Source organism: Aphelocoma coerulescens, chromosome 20, assembly GCF_041296385.1.
Source record: "Aphelocoma coerulescens isolate FSJ_1873_10779 chromosome 20, UR_Acoe_1.0, whole genome shotgun sequence".
Classification (NCBI taxonomy): Eukaryota; Metazoa; Chordata; class Aves; order Passeriformes; family Corvidae; genus Aphelocoma; species Aphelocoma coerulescens.
Genome location: NC_091033.1, coordinates 3172557 through 3186870, shown reverse-complemented (window position 1 = coordinate 3186870; position 14314 = coordinate 3172557).

Genomic DNA, 14314 nt, shown 5'->3' with positions numbered 1-14314 from the left:
TGGAAAACAGGTCCTGAATGGCCCTGCTGGGGTCTGGACATGCCAGGTGCCTGAGCAGGGCTGTGAGGGACACCAGCAGGGCTCTCTGCTTGAGCTGCCTTTCCACATCACTGGCAGCTCTGTCCAACGAGCTTTATTTGAATAATGTTTCATTTAATCTCCAAGGAGATGTGTCATTTTGATCTTTGGGGATGTGGGGTACTGATACCAATGAAATGGGGAAAACTTTACAAATGAAAATTATTTTAAAAACTCAAAATCTGCAATCTTTGAATCTGAAAACACAAGAATGACATTGTCACCCTGGGAGATTTCCTTCGTGCCACTTTATTTTCCTGCTAATACTCCTCTCATAAAGCCAGAACTTAGATCACAGAATATTTCAGTAGTGCCAAATCTGAATTCTTTATCAGGAAAAGGTTTTTAATCAAGAAGGAAGGGCTCTTCAGGTGGGACAACCTGATCTCCTGCAATGTTTCTTGGCAAAGCAGCTCCCTTGCTCCTGCTGACCACACTTCTGTGCCAACACTGACTGCAACATATGCTGAACACCTCCCCCCTCAAGCTCCTCAGATGTCACCACCTCCAGACAGTGCGAGGTGATGTTGGAGGTGAAATCCTGGTTCCCTGCACTCAGGGAGAAGAAAGCTGGGTAGTACATCCATGCTTTCACTATTTCTCCCACCACAAAGGCACGCAAGAATCACAGCTTTCCTTTTAAAAATAAATAGTTAAATAAAAATATGTTTCTAGGCCAGATGAGAGGCTCTAAAGAATATTTTTCAACAAAACAAGCGTTGTGTCATCTGACACCAAGGCCACGTATTTTTTACCAGGGCCTCTCAGGAATTTTTCCAAGGTTGGCTCAGCATCTTCGTTGCCCAAGAGAACAGGAGCAGCCCCCTGCAACTCATCCCAAGGAAACAAGGGCAGTGGTAAAGATATTTTTATAAAAGATAAAAGATCCCTGAAAAGCCAGGGGGAAATGTAATGACAGGCTGGTGACTTTGCAACTGGGCTTTCCCTTCTGGCAAACCCTTCTTCTGCTGTACCCTGAGCATTAATCGTGCATTAATCCTTTAGGAATGACTGGATTATTTGCCAGCAGACTTTAGGCTGATGGCTCCAAAGAGCTCTGCACATCAGCTGCACAGTGACCTTCAGAATGAGCTTCAAACCTTGGTATTTCCAACCTCTACTACCAAAAAACCTCAACCCTGAACACACAGATTCATAAAATGGGTTGGGTTGGAAGGGACCTTAAAGCTCATCCCATCCCACCCCCCGCCATGGGCAGGGGCACCTTCCACTATCCCAGGTTGCTCCAAACTCTGTCCAACTTGGCCTAGGACAGTGCTCAGAGCTGGTGCAGCCTCACCTCGAGCCCTGGGAGCAGTTTTGGGTGCCACAATATTAAAAGAAAAGATCTAAAGCCGTTGGAGAGTGTCCAAAGGGGGGAACATTAGGATGGGGAAGGGTCTGGAGGGGAAGCCCAAGAGGAACAGCTGAGGGCACTTGGTCTGTTCAGCTGGAGGAGACTGAGGGGAGAGCTCATTGCAGTTACAACTTCCTCGTGAGGGGAAGAGAAGGGGAAGACACTGCTCTCTGCTCTGTGACCAGTGACAGGACTCAGGGAACAGCTGGAGCTGTGCCAGGGGAGGGTCAGGCTGGATATCAGGGAAAGAAAGGTTCTTCCCCCAGAGGGTGCTGGGCACTGCCCAGGCTCCCCAGGGAATGGGCACGGCCCCGAGGCTGCCAGAGCTCCAGGAGCGTTTGGGCAGCGCTGCCAGGGATGCCCAGGGTGGGGTTGTTGGGGTGTCTGTGCAGGGCCAGGGGTTGGATCAATGATCCTGTGGGTCCCTCCCAGCTCAGGATATTCCTTGATTCTAATTCCCAGACATGGGGAACCCACAATTTCCCTGGGCACCTACACTGATCTCCCTGCTACACTCCAGGCCCATCACACCACTCTGAGAGCACTAATTAGTCAGAACCCCACTTTAATTTGTGTATTAGAAGGTTACATGTAGAAATTCCTGTCCTGGGCTGAACCTTTGGCCAATGTTTTGTGACACTCCAAGTCTTGGCCCTTGTGTAACACCCATGGTCACTGTAATTTGGTACAACTTCCTTCCCTGTTTTCAGCCCAGGGGAAAACCTCTCCCAAAGGAGAAGCTGTTCCCTTTCCAAGCAGAATGCTGCCTTTGTGCAGCAGGTACATTTTCACGATTATCCATCATTAGCAGCAAACATCATTTTTATAAAAGCTCAGCCACAATACAAACGTGCAGGGGGCACAAATACAGATGCACCATTACTGAAATTGTCCCTACTTGCAGTTCTCCTGCCTGACCAGGTGCATTTCCAAACTTGCTATTTGCTTTCTTTTCTTTGGGATATTTTCCAACCACACCAGCTTGAACTCAGAACCTCGAAAATAGCCAAAAAATGATCAGTAATTTTGGAGGAGAAAGGGAAAGAAAAAGAAACCACACAGGAAGTTCAGAGTTTGAGCTTTGGTGAAAATGCAGGGGTTTTCTTGTTTTATGAAAATAATTTGCGACATTGCTAATTTAAAGGAATTTGATATTCAGGGAGCACAGGCTTCCAAGGCTTTTCATGGAATTGCAGAGTTGTGGGTGGATGTTTGTTGGAAGATGCTTTCCTCCGTGCAGAACAACATTCCAGGTAACCTGTATCATCTGCTGCTGGCACTGTGCCCATGACGGGACACCTGAGGTGACTTTGAACCACATTCCTCAGCAGCTGCTTCATCCAATTTCAGTGGATGCTGGGCCTTTGTTGAAAATCCATGGAAGTAAAAGCACGAGTGTTCCTGCAGAGATAAGGGTGCTGAGCACAGGCTGCTTTATTCCCCCTGAAACGAACACTATCCCTCTCCCACATCTCCTCTGCCTGGAGCTCCCTTTTTTCCAGCTGCTAGCAGCACAACTGGATCTGAGAGCAAGCAAGACCTGGGCATTCCAGCACATCCAGGTGTGTGTTCCAGCACATCCAGGTGTGTGTTCCAGCAGGGCAGCACCACCCTTGTCTGCCCCATCCATGACCATCAGCACCTCACGGAACCATGGAATCACAGCAGCAGCCACTCTCAAGCTCTGAAATGCTTTCATAAGAATAAATTAATAATAAGAAGAAATCCAGAATAAGGATAAATACAATTTTCTCCAGGAAATGGCAGCAGGGTTGGGCATTGCCAGGGGAAAACATCCCAGTCACACCTGTGCACACAGGTGTCCTTAGAGAGATCCATGTGCCAGCCTGCCCTGAGATCATTGGAAGGGAAGCCCTCACTCTGGCCAGGATTACTGAAATCCAACCTTAAGAAAGGTTAAGAAGGGAAGGGGGTAAGAAGGGAAGGGGAAAAGGGGGAAGGGGAAAAGGGGGGAAGGGAAGGGAAGGGAAGGGAAGGGAAGGGAAGGGAAGGGAAGGGAAGGGAAGGGAAGGGAAGGGAAGGGAAGGGAAGGGAAGGGAAGGGAAGGGAAGGGAAGGGAAGGGAAGGGAAGGGAAGGGAAGGGAAGGGAAGGGAAGGGAAGGGAAGGAAAGGAAAGGAAAGGAAAGGAAAGGAAAGGAAAGGAAAGGAAAGGAAAGGAAAGGAAAGGAAAGGAAAGGAAAGGAAAGGAAAGGAAAGGAAAGGAAAGGAAAGGAAAGGAAAGGAAAGGAAAGGAAAGGAAAGGAAAGGAAAGGAAAGGAAAGGAAAGGAAAGGAAAGGAAGAAAAACGAAGAAGAGAGAAGAAGAGAGAAGATGTACACCCAGTGCTTTCAGTTGCACGGGAAAAAAGACAGAAATTGTGACTATAAAACACAAAAAAAAACCCCCAAAACCTAACCCAACCCAACCCAACCCAAACAAAAAAAACCCCAAACCAGTTAAAAAGCAGCAAAATGGAGCACGGCCTGAAGTTGCCAAGTGGCCATAGCCATTTCCACACTTTTTAAACCAGGAGAGCCGTCATTGCAGGTGCCGGGGGCTGGCTGGGCAGCAGCTGGCAGAGCAGGGTGTGGGAGCAGCCAGGCCTGAGTTGCTGTGCCTGGGTGAAGGGACAGCACAGCCACACATCCCAGCTGTGCTGCTGGAGCTGTGGGCTGGTGCCACCCCAGCCACGGGCACACCTGGGTGAGAGTTCCCCTGCAGCTCAGATAAAACTGCTCTGCAAAATCAGCCGGGCACTGGTGTTGGAGGGAAATCTTGTAATACACGAGGTGTGATCCCAGCAGTGTGCCCATTCCACGGGGAGATCCCCACAGGAATTGCTCTGCAGCAATGGATACGGGGCTGGGAAGCACTGGATTGTTGGATTAGAGCAGGAGGAATTTGGGAAGCAAATCACCATTCGCCCTACAGCCCAATCTTATGTCAGAGGTCTTTCTGGCTCCTTCTGAGGGCTGCAGGCTCAGAAATCAAACCTCATGCACAGATCCCTCCTTGCTGCTCATCCCAAAGAGTCAGGACAAGCCTTCGGCGGGTCCCAGCCACAGAGCTGGCAGAGCTCTCCCCTAAAGGCTCTGGGATTCTGGAACTTGTTCAAACTTCCTCAAAGCTGTTTGTTTCCTGGCTCCTCAGATCTGTGGAGCAATGGGCAGATGCTTCTCTCCTGCAGGGGCAGCCACACCACAGCAGCCTCTGAGTGTGCTCCAGGCACAGAGGGTCCAACCTGAGCGCCAGGGGCCACTTGAGAGGTTCAAACACCTCAGAAACAGCCACTGCAGGGCTCTCTGTGCACCAGTACTCTGTTTGATGTTGCCTGAACATAACTGAATTATTGAATTCATAATCCAAGTCACCCACAAGCCACGTAACCTCAGTGAGTGGCACAAAACCAACACTGAACTGAGCAGCTGTGCTGGATTCCCTCTGTAGCAAGACATTGCAGGGGAAAAAAAATCACAAGAGCTTTAGCAAGGTGACATTAGGCTAATAGGAAATTCTTTTGTTGCATTAGCAAATTACGGTAATCGTGCCTGGCATGCCTTTAAATAAAGCTTGTACAGCAGCTTTATATATCAATATATAATAAAAAAAAGCATCTCCAGGCATTAGTGGACACAGCCCACTCTACTGAAAGGTGCCATTAGCTACCTAATGCAGCCCTAATAATCTCTCATTTTACAGTAGAAAAACCACCATCAAGAGCAGCCAGTCACACTTGGCCTGCCACAGGGATTGTTCTCTTTGTTTCCGAGTGAGGGTTTCTTCCATCTTATCCACCTTCCTTGGCTTTTTGCCTCTCTTTTCTCCACTGGACCTTCGCAGAAGGTTCAGTCTGGGAAGGGAGTCCCACCAGGGTTTTTTTCAGTCTATGAAGACAAACTGGTAATTTAGTGTGGGAATCTGGGCCTTCTGTCCCACCCTCCCGAGCAGCCCATGCTCTCAAGCCTCCATGGTGAGTCTGAGCTGCTGGAACTGCATTTCCCAGGAGCTGAGCTGAAGAACTGAGTGGGGACAGCTGTGGAAAACCCCTCCTTGCTTGCAGAGGAGCCACAGCCTGGAGCAGTGGCACAGAGGGGCAGGAGATGTGGTCCAGCAACAAGGGACACTGGTGTGAAGCTCTGAAGCCTCCGGGAAGAAGCGATAGGATGAGAGGAAATGGCCCCAAGTTGCACCAGGGAAGGTTCAGGTTGGATATTAGGGAGAACTTCTTCACTGAAAGGGTTGTCCAGCCCTGGCACAGCTGCCCAGAGCGGTGGTGGAGTCCCCATCCCTGGAGGGATTTAGAAGGAGCGTGGATGAGGCACTTGGGGACACATGGCAGTGGTGAAGACGGTGGTGGTGCTGGCTGATGGTTGAACTTGATGACCAGAGAGGCCTTTTCCAACCCTGATGACTTATTCCCATGGATTCATTTCCCTGAAGGTGCCATGGTCAGCCTCAGGAGCTGTTGGCTTCTGTTCTCACCTCACGCGTTTCACAAGACACAGGTGAGCTCAGAGCCACATCCTCCCTGGAGCCCCCAAGGCTGAACAGAACCATGGAGTCATTTAGGTTGGAAAAGACCTCCAGGACCATCGGTTCCACCCATAACCCACTGAGGTGGGCACAGCAGTGAGGATGTGCAGCCCTGGCACCTCGCCCATCCCCATGAGGGCCGCAGGCTCGTTCCCTGCCCAGTCCCCACGGCTCATTCCCTCCCTGGCCCTTCTGCCCACAGGGGGACACTGCTCTCCATGTCCCCAGCTCCTTCCACCGAGGCCCCCAAACAGCTGGCAGAGGTTTTGGGGGGATTTCAGACACTGCTGAGCAGAGTTCCAGCTCCATCACCAGAGTCCCACAAGCACTGCGGTGGGGACATGTCACCAACCTGAGGAGAGCAACCCAAAAACAACCTCTGGAAGCTGTGCATGAGACCAGGTGGGAAAACACAGCCAAGAAGGAGACATCTCAGCAAAAACCTAGCAGAGCAAATAAAACTGAGCATTTCTGCTAAATAAATGTTCTGGTTCTCTTTATCAGCACCTTAAAATACACGACAGTGTTGTTCAGCTTTGGGGGTTGGGTTGTTGGGGTTTTTAAAGGCTGTAATCAGCCTTATTTAAATTGGTTTGGTCTTTTGCCTCGTGGCATCACCTGGAAACTTGTTCTGTAATGTGGGGGATGATTTTATGAGAGATGTATGGGCAGGCACCTTGAATTCTTTTGGTTTTCATTAATTTGATTCCTTCCAGGCAAGAAAAGGCTGTAATAATGTGATAAAACGAGGAAACCGGTGACATTTAATATCATAAAAGAGCATAGAGGGGGCTTGGTGTTTTTAAGTGTCACCAGCACATTTTCGGAGATGGCCCAGCCCTGAGAATCAGGGCTCTGAAATAATTTAATCCATGCATGATAAAAGGAACCACTAGAAATAATTCACTCCTTGTCTTATTGCATATAGACTGGTTTGGGAGCTCATTATTTATTTGGCAAGTATTTAGCATAACAAATCAATTTCCAGTGACACCTCAGATGAGGTAATTTATACTGAAAGTCAAAAGAAGATAAAAAAAGGAAGATTAAACTCTGTTATTTTAGAAGGAGACTGGGTGCTGGTGTCTCTCCAGGGCTGGCAGCAGGCAGGGCAGGGGCTGTGATGCTGCCTGGGGTGGCAGTGTCCCTGCCCAGCTCTGTGGGCCCCTCACCAGAACAGGGACAAGCAGCCCAGCTGTGCTCCAGGGTGCTGGGAAGAGGCCTGGATGGCAGAAACAGACAACAAGTGGAGCTGCACATCCCAGTGGGAACCTGGACTCTTGTTTGGTCACACTCTGGTTTCCCCTGCTGCAACAAACACCCCAGACAGGACCCTCTGGACACACCTGCCAAGGAAGAAGCAAAAGCATGGGATGGGAAGATGAGCATTCCCTCAACCTGCATCATTTGCCATGTCCTGTCCTGCTCCTGCTGGTTGGAATTCAGATGAACAAAAATCACAGAATCATAGAAATCGAGGTTGGAAGAGACCTCCAAGATCTTCGAGTCCAACCCATGCCCTAACACCTCAACTGGACTATGGCACCAAGTGCCACGTCCAGTCTGTTTTTAAACACATCCAGAGATGGTGGCTCCACCACCTCCCTGGGCAGACCATTCCGGTACTTTCTTATTCTTTCTGTGAAAAACTTTTTCCTGATATCCAACCTCTACCTTCCTTGGCACAGCTGAGACAGTGTCCTCTTGTTCTGCCTGGTGGAAGAGACCAACCCCCTCCTGTCTGCAGCCTCCTTTCAGGGAGTTGTAGAGAGTGATGAGCTCACCTCTGAGTCTCCTTTTCTCCAGGCTAAACAATCCCAGTTCCCCCAATCGTTCCCCACAGGATTTGTGTTCCAAGCCCCTCACCAGCCTCGTTGCCCTTCTCTGGACACACTCAAGCACCTCAATGTCCTTCCTGAACTGAGGGGCCCAGAACTGGACACAGCACTCGAGGTGTGGCCTCACCAGTGCTGAGTACAGGGGAAGAATGACCTCCCTGCTGCTGCTGGCCACACAGTTCCTAATGTAAGCCAGGTGCCATTGGCCTTCTTGGCCACCTGGGCACACTGCTGGCTCATGTTCAGTCGCTGTTGACCAGCACCCCCAGGTCCCTTTCTGCCTGGACACTGTCCAGCCTCACTGTCCCCAGCCTGCAACATCGTTGGGGATTTTTGTGGCCAAAATGCCCTTCCACAAGCATAAGGTTGGTTCCAGTAAAGTTTAAAGGAAACAAAAAGGCTCTGCACAAAGCAAAATTCAGATGTTTTCTGTGTTTGGCTCAGTAGGGCAGGAGAGGAGTCACTTCTCAAGCTCAGATCCCAACCAGACTTTTGTATAAGCTTGTGCAGAGCCATTGCAAAGAGAGGCAAGAGGATGGGCCAAAGACTTCCCTGGAGGGCTCAGCCTGGAGCAAAGGAGGCTCAGGGGGAACCTTGTGGCTCTGCACAAGTCCCTGACAGGAGGGGGCAGCCGGGGGGGTCGGGCTCTGCTCCCAGGGAACAGGGACAGGAGGAGAGGGAACGGCCTCAGGCTGGGCCAGGGGAGGGGCAGGGTGGATATTGGGGAAAAATTACTTATTGGAGAGTAGTTAAACATTGACACAGGCTGCCCAGGGCAGTGGTGGGGTCACCACGCCTGGAAATGTTCAAAAAACAAGCAGATGTGGCACTTGACAATGTGGTTTAGTTGACAAAGTGGTGATCAGTCAAAGGTTGGACTTGATGGTCCTGGAGGTTTCCTCCAACCCAAATGATTCTGTGATTTTAAGGTAGCAGCAGATTCATTTGAGTTTTACTGGCTTCTGCTGCTGCTTCCAGACCAAAATCTTTGAGCCTAGAACTTTTCTAGTGGATTTTTTTTGTTTTGGTTGATGTATTTAAATTTAAAACAGGAACACTCCGAATTAAGATGAAATTTCTTATGAAGGGGTCACAGGAACATTGATGGTGCCAAAAGAATGCTTTTCCAAAGCCAGTGGCAGCTGTTTAAGTTTGAATCACCGAAAGAAACAGGATCATTTTCTGCTTTTCTTTGCTCTGAATTTTCTTCTCTCTTATGTTTCAGTTTCAAAGAAGGAAAAAAAAAAACACCCAACCATGTCTGTCTGGCTTTAGGCACATCTGAGAATTCACAGCCAACTCAAGGTGCCCTCCGCCCGAAGATGTTTATGGAATAATATTCCTGAGGAGCCAAGAGCACAGGGCATGGCCCTTCTCTGTGCCCCCACCTCCTGCTCTGCAGCACCACATTACAACAACAACCTGGAGATGTTCAGCCATGGAAAACCCCCACACTGATTTCCTTGTCCTGGTTGGAACCTCACGACATCACCAGCCCTTTTCAGGATCCTGTTGCAGCATTAAAAAATGCAGCTTAAACGGTCTCCACCTGAGAGAGCATCCAAATCTGAGGCCAGAGCAGCCCAAGGTGGTCAGATTACTCAGAAAAGGAGCTTTTATTTGTGGAAATATACTGTTTAATTCTCGTGGGTCCCACTGAAATGAGTAAGTGGAAGATTACCTTGGTCTAATCTAACTTGGGGGGTAAGTCCTGAGCTTTAGGGCTATAACAGGACTATGGTTGGTGTTCGTTTTGCCAGGAAAGTTAATTTTAAAAGTGAAAGGAGCACCAAGAGGCATCTGGCACCCACCCCTTCTCACGGGTTCACCTGCCTTGGAGAGCATCTGTTGCTCCCTCTAAAATCCAGCAACACTTCTTGCTTTGATGGAACACCCCAAAGTATCACAGACGTTATTTTCAGAGGTTTTTTGGGCTTTTGTTGCTTTGAAGTCTCAGAGTGACATCCCAACCACACCAGAGAGACACAATTGGTGTCACTCAAGGCAATTATTCTCTCTCTATAAAGGACAGCTAAAACAATTTCCAAACTGAGATCAAATCTCAATGTGAACAGCTCTGAATCTGGATTAACTTCATTCCTGCACCAGGAATTGCTTTTGATCCTTCATTATCAGATTAAATTGCTCCCCCTGCTTAATTAAGCCATGAACCCCGCACAGACTGGCTCTGCCTCAGTTCCCAGCATGTTTTAGGAATCTTGGGCAGAAATTTGCATGGGTTAGAGAATCCTTGAATGGTTTGGGTTGGAAGGAACCTTAAAGCTCATCTCATTCCAATGCCCTGCCATGTGCAGGGACCCTTCCACTATCCCAGCTTGCTCCAAACCCCATCCAACCTGGCCTTGGACACTTCCAGGGACTGAGCATCCATTTTCCAGATCCAGATTTCACTGGGTGCCTTGGTGGGTGACAGAACCGTGTTCCCCAAAAGGAAGAGCCCCCACAGCTCATGGGAATGAGCTCCTCAGGGCAGGCACAGTCACCCCCACCTGGCAGTGGGGACATTGTCCTGTAGGACGGCAGGGAGGGGGGGGATGTGTGTGCACCCAAAATGTGTGTGCCCTCACCTTCTCCATATTTGCATCCAGCAGTTAATTACCAGCCATTAAAGCTCTGTAAACGTTTAAACAGACTTTAAATAGCCATGAAAACACAATTGCCATGGAAAGCATGCCCATGGAATTAATGTAATTAAGTGCCAATTCCAGAGTCTATGCGGGCACACACACGGCTCCCCCGGCCCCTCCTGCCTGGATAAACTCACTCCAGAATTCCTCATTCCACAGTTTTTGAGGGATGGCTCGGTGCTGGCAGCCAGCCCAGGCTGGGGGCTGGGGGGTCACCACAGCAGCAGTTCCCTGCTCCTCATGGATCCAAGTCAGGGATGTGTCTCCTCTCCCACTCCTGCTGGCTGCCACCCTCCCAGGTTCCCACTCCTTGCCCCTGGGTTGCTTCCTCCTTAATCAGGAGCTGGTGATTGCCTGCTCCTGTCCTCCTTGGTAAGGATTCCAGGCTGCTCCACAGGGTTTCAAAACCCCCAAATCCTGGGAAAATCCCCTGCACTGCTCTCTCTAAATGAGGGTAGCTTATTGGTGCCTTCAATATCTGCATCACAGAAGGGGAAGACTCCAGATTTTCCCAACAAAATACAGTCCACATTTCTTTAGAGAGAGGCAGAGATTCTCCAGGTCTGGGACTGGAGCATTCCCAACCCTGTAGACAGACAGAAAACCCAGGCAGTAATGCAGTGACACGTGTCTAACCTCACAACAGGTGGTGTTACCCGGACTATTCTTTCCAAAGGCAAAAATCCAGGAGAAAAAGCAAATGCAGGGAAGTGCTGGCGTGACTGTGCCCCTGAGAGACAGCCCCGAGCCCGGGAAACACCAACAGCAGCAGAAAAACCAGTGAGAGCTTTTCCAGCAGCACATCCCCGTGTGGGAACAGCTGACCCCAGTGCTCCCTGTCATCGCAGGTTTGTTCGGAGCTCCTGCTCATCCAGCTTGCCAAAACCACTTCGTGCAAGGTCGCTGAACATCCCCCAGCAGGAAAACCTTGTGCTCATCACTAACTTGGCTTAAGTTCAGACACAAGACCCGGGGGACAAAAGCATCAGATTTAACTACCTCGAGTGAAATAAATTCAAGCCTAAATCTCATTGTTAGGCATCTGGATCATCTCATTCCCCTCAGCTCTGCAGATGAATCAATCTCCCAAAGGCAGGAAGGGTAAGGAGGTCTGGAGAGCTGCTCCCATGCCATTATCCCTTTGAATCTCTCTGGGATTAAATGAACCTCTCCAATAATACTTCTGAGCACCCTGTCTCTGCATTAAGCCCTCTGCTATTTTCTCACACTCATGTTTATTTGTTTAGTCCTCCAAACTGAGGACACAAACTTCTGCCCTGGCTCATCCTATGTCCCCATCCCTGGGACATGGCCATGACAGTGTTCTGCAGAGGAGCAGAGCCAGGAGCTCTCCTGGGGCTCCATCCTGCACCTCTGACAGTTTTCTGTGGTCAAAGTAAGATTTAACCCAGCCCTGCAGAGCAGCTGCTGTGCCCAGGGTGCCACATTTCCTGATTAAGACAAGAAACGGCTCCAAGCAATCTGGTCCAATGCCAGAATTTCCCTTTATTTTTGCATGGAGCGCGTGGTAACCACCAGCCCTGCCCTTCCCAGCCTCCCTCCCCAGTGCCTCTGCCTGTGCAGGTGGCCCAGGGTGACCTGGAGCAGGCACAGGAGACCCAGGCCATCGACCTGAGCCAGAGAGGAGGCTCAGCTGTACAGCCATTAGCCTGTGTGCACATCCTAATTAATGATACCAGCTGTGATTAATTAATAATAACTAACGGTGTGTCTTGCAGCAGATGAGTCTGTACATTCCCTGGATCTGACCATGCCTCCCCTGTACTACAGCAGGTACATGGTGTTATTCCAGAATAATCTGAGTCTTTCCAACACACCCCACCAGCAGCTCTGGCTTTTATCCCCCAGCTGGTCGTGGGCTTCCATCCAAATTTGGATAAATCTGTCCTGTAGCAACACGACAAGGAATTCTAAACTCAACCAGGGTTGATTTAGATAAGGAAGAAGAAGGTTTTTGCAGTGAGGGTGGTGAGGCCTGGCACAGGTTGCCCAGACAGGCAGTGGGTTCCCCATCCTTGGGAGCATTCAAGGTCAGGTTGCTCTGAGCAACTTCACAAATTGAACTTAGCTTTGCTCACTGCAAGGGGGTGGGAGAAGATGGCTCTAAAGGTGTCATAGGTTAGCAAGCATAGTCCCGGACGGGATGTCCTTGCTAAGGGGTGCTTACAGTTTCCTCTGGGACCTGACAGAACCTATCAGCTGGCCAGTTTGAATATGGACAATTCTTTAAGCCACTTAAAGTTGTGACCGCCTCTGTGATCCACACTTAAGAATAGACAAACTCCCCACAGCTCTCTCTCGTCTCCGGCGCTGGCACAGGTGGCTGCAGGGCCCGTGCGGGGCCCAGCGAGCCCAGCCCAGGCCCTGCTCGGGCCAGGCCGGGCCGGGCCACAGCCAGCCTGGAGTCAATGGGCCCTGTTCCACCCGCGGAACCCCCCCCACAGACCTGCTGTGGGCAGCGGAGTGGCTCAGCTCCCCCCCCTCCACTGTGATAAGCCACATTCCAGCTGCAAGGCTGAGGTGAGATTAACCCTTTTATTGCTGTGAAGAGCTGAAAACCTGAGGGAAGAGAGAGAGGAGATGCTTAAAGCTGAAAGTCTGTTGTGAAGCTGTGATATATCAGAGTATCCCGTTGTAATTTCATGAAGATCTGGGGGGTGGAGTGTTCAACTCGTAAGCAGAAGCACCTGGGCTGAGATAGGCAGATGCTGACGCAGCTGTAATTTCATGAGAAGTTTGGACAGGGAGAGATGGAAGCGATGAGGACTTTTGCTCCAAATGGGAAAGGAGAAAAACCTCAATTCCTAGAGATGCTCCCAGAGATAGTTCTAATGATGAAGATGAGGAAGACCCTTTGCTCCCAAGGAAGGAGAAGGGCCTCTGTTTCTTTGTTTCTGAACAGCTCAACCTTAAAATTGTACCCCAAAAAACTTCAAGAGTGGACCCTCGAGAGCAGTTGCAGGAAAAGCTGCAAGCTGGGGGAAGGGACTCACATGCGAGCAGAGAGACTCCTCTTCCTAAATGGACTGAACAATATTTGGAAGTGGGTGGGTGTCTTGTTGTGATACTGTGTTCATAGCATGAGCAAGAGACTCCTCTTCCTAAATGGACTGAAGGTTATTATGGAAGTGGTAAACAGACTAAACATCTTAAGGGTTGTATTTTTACATTGTCAGTGGGAGAGGGGAGGAGGGTGGGGGGAGGAGAAGAGTTCTGAAGGTGTGGTATAATTTTTTTTCCTCCTTTTACCTCTGTTAATAAACTTCTTTATATTCATTCAAGTTTGGTGCCTGCTTTGCGTTTCTCCTAATTCTTATCTCACAGAAGATAAACAGTAATGAGTATTTTAGCCCAAACCACTACACTAAATTGGTGTTTCCGCCTGGTTACAAACCCAACCCGCGACAAGGTCCCTCCCAAACCATTTTGTTGTTCCAAATCTCCTTCATCTCTTGCTGGAATGGGGGTGTAGCACAAGTGTGACTTGTCCCCACTTCAGCCCTTGTCCCTCCTCAGGAGAATCCTGGCAGTCCACGCTGGGGCCACAGGGATAATCCCACCTTCCCAAGGCTAATTAGGTAAAAGAACAACATGCAAAGGGTTATTTCGTTACATCCTTAGTCATTTGTGCCATTAATAATGTAAAAGGACACCTCATTAGCCTCTGAGGAGAGGAAAGGTGCAGCAGTCTGTTGAAGGCAGACAACGAGGAGCAGCAGCCTTTCAAAAGGCAGCAGCATTTATCACAATGCATTTGAAGCTGAGCTCTCTGAGACGTGCAATGTTGTTTTACAAAACTCCAAATGAGCATTCCTGTGATTGTAAAACACATCAGGATC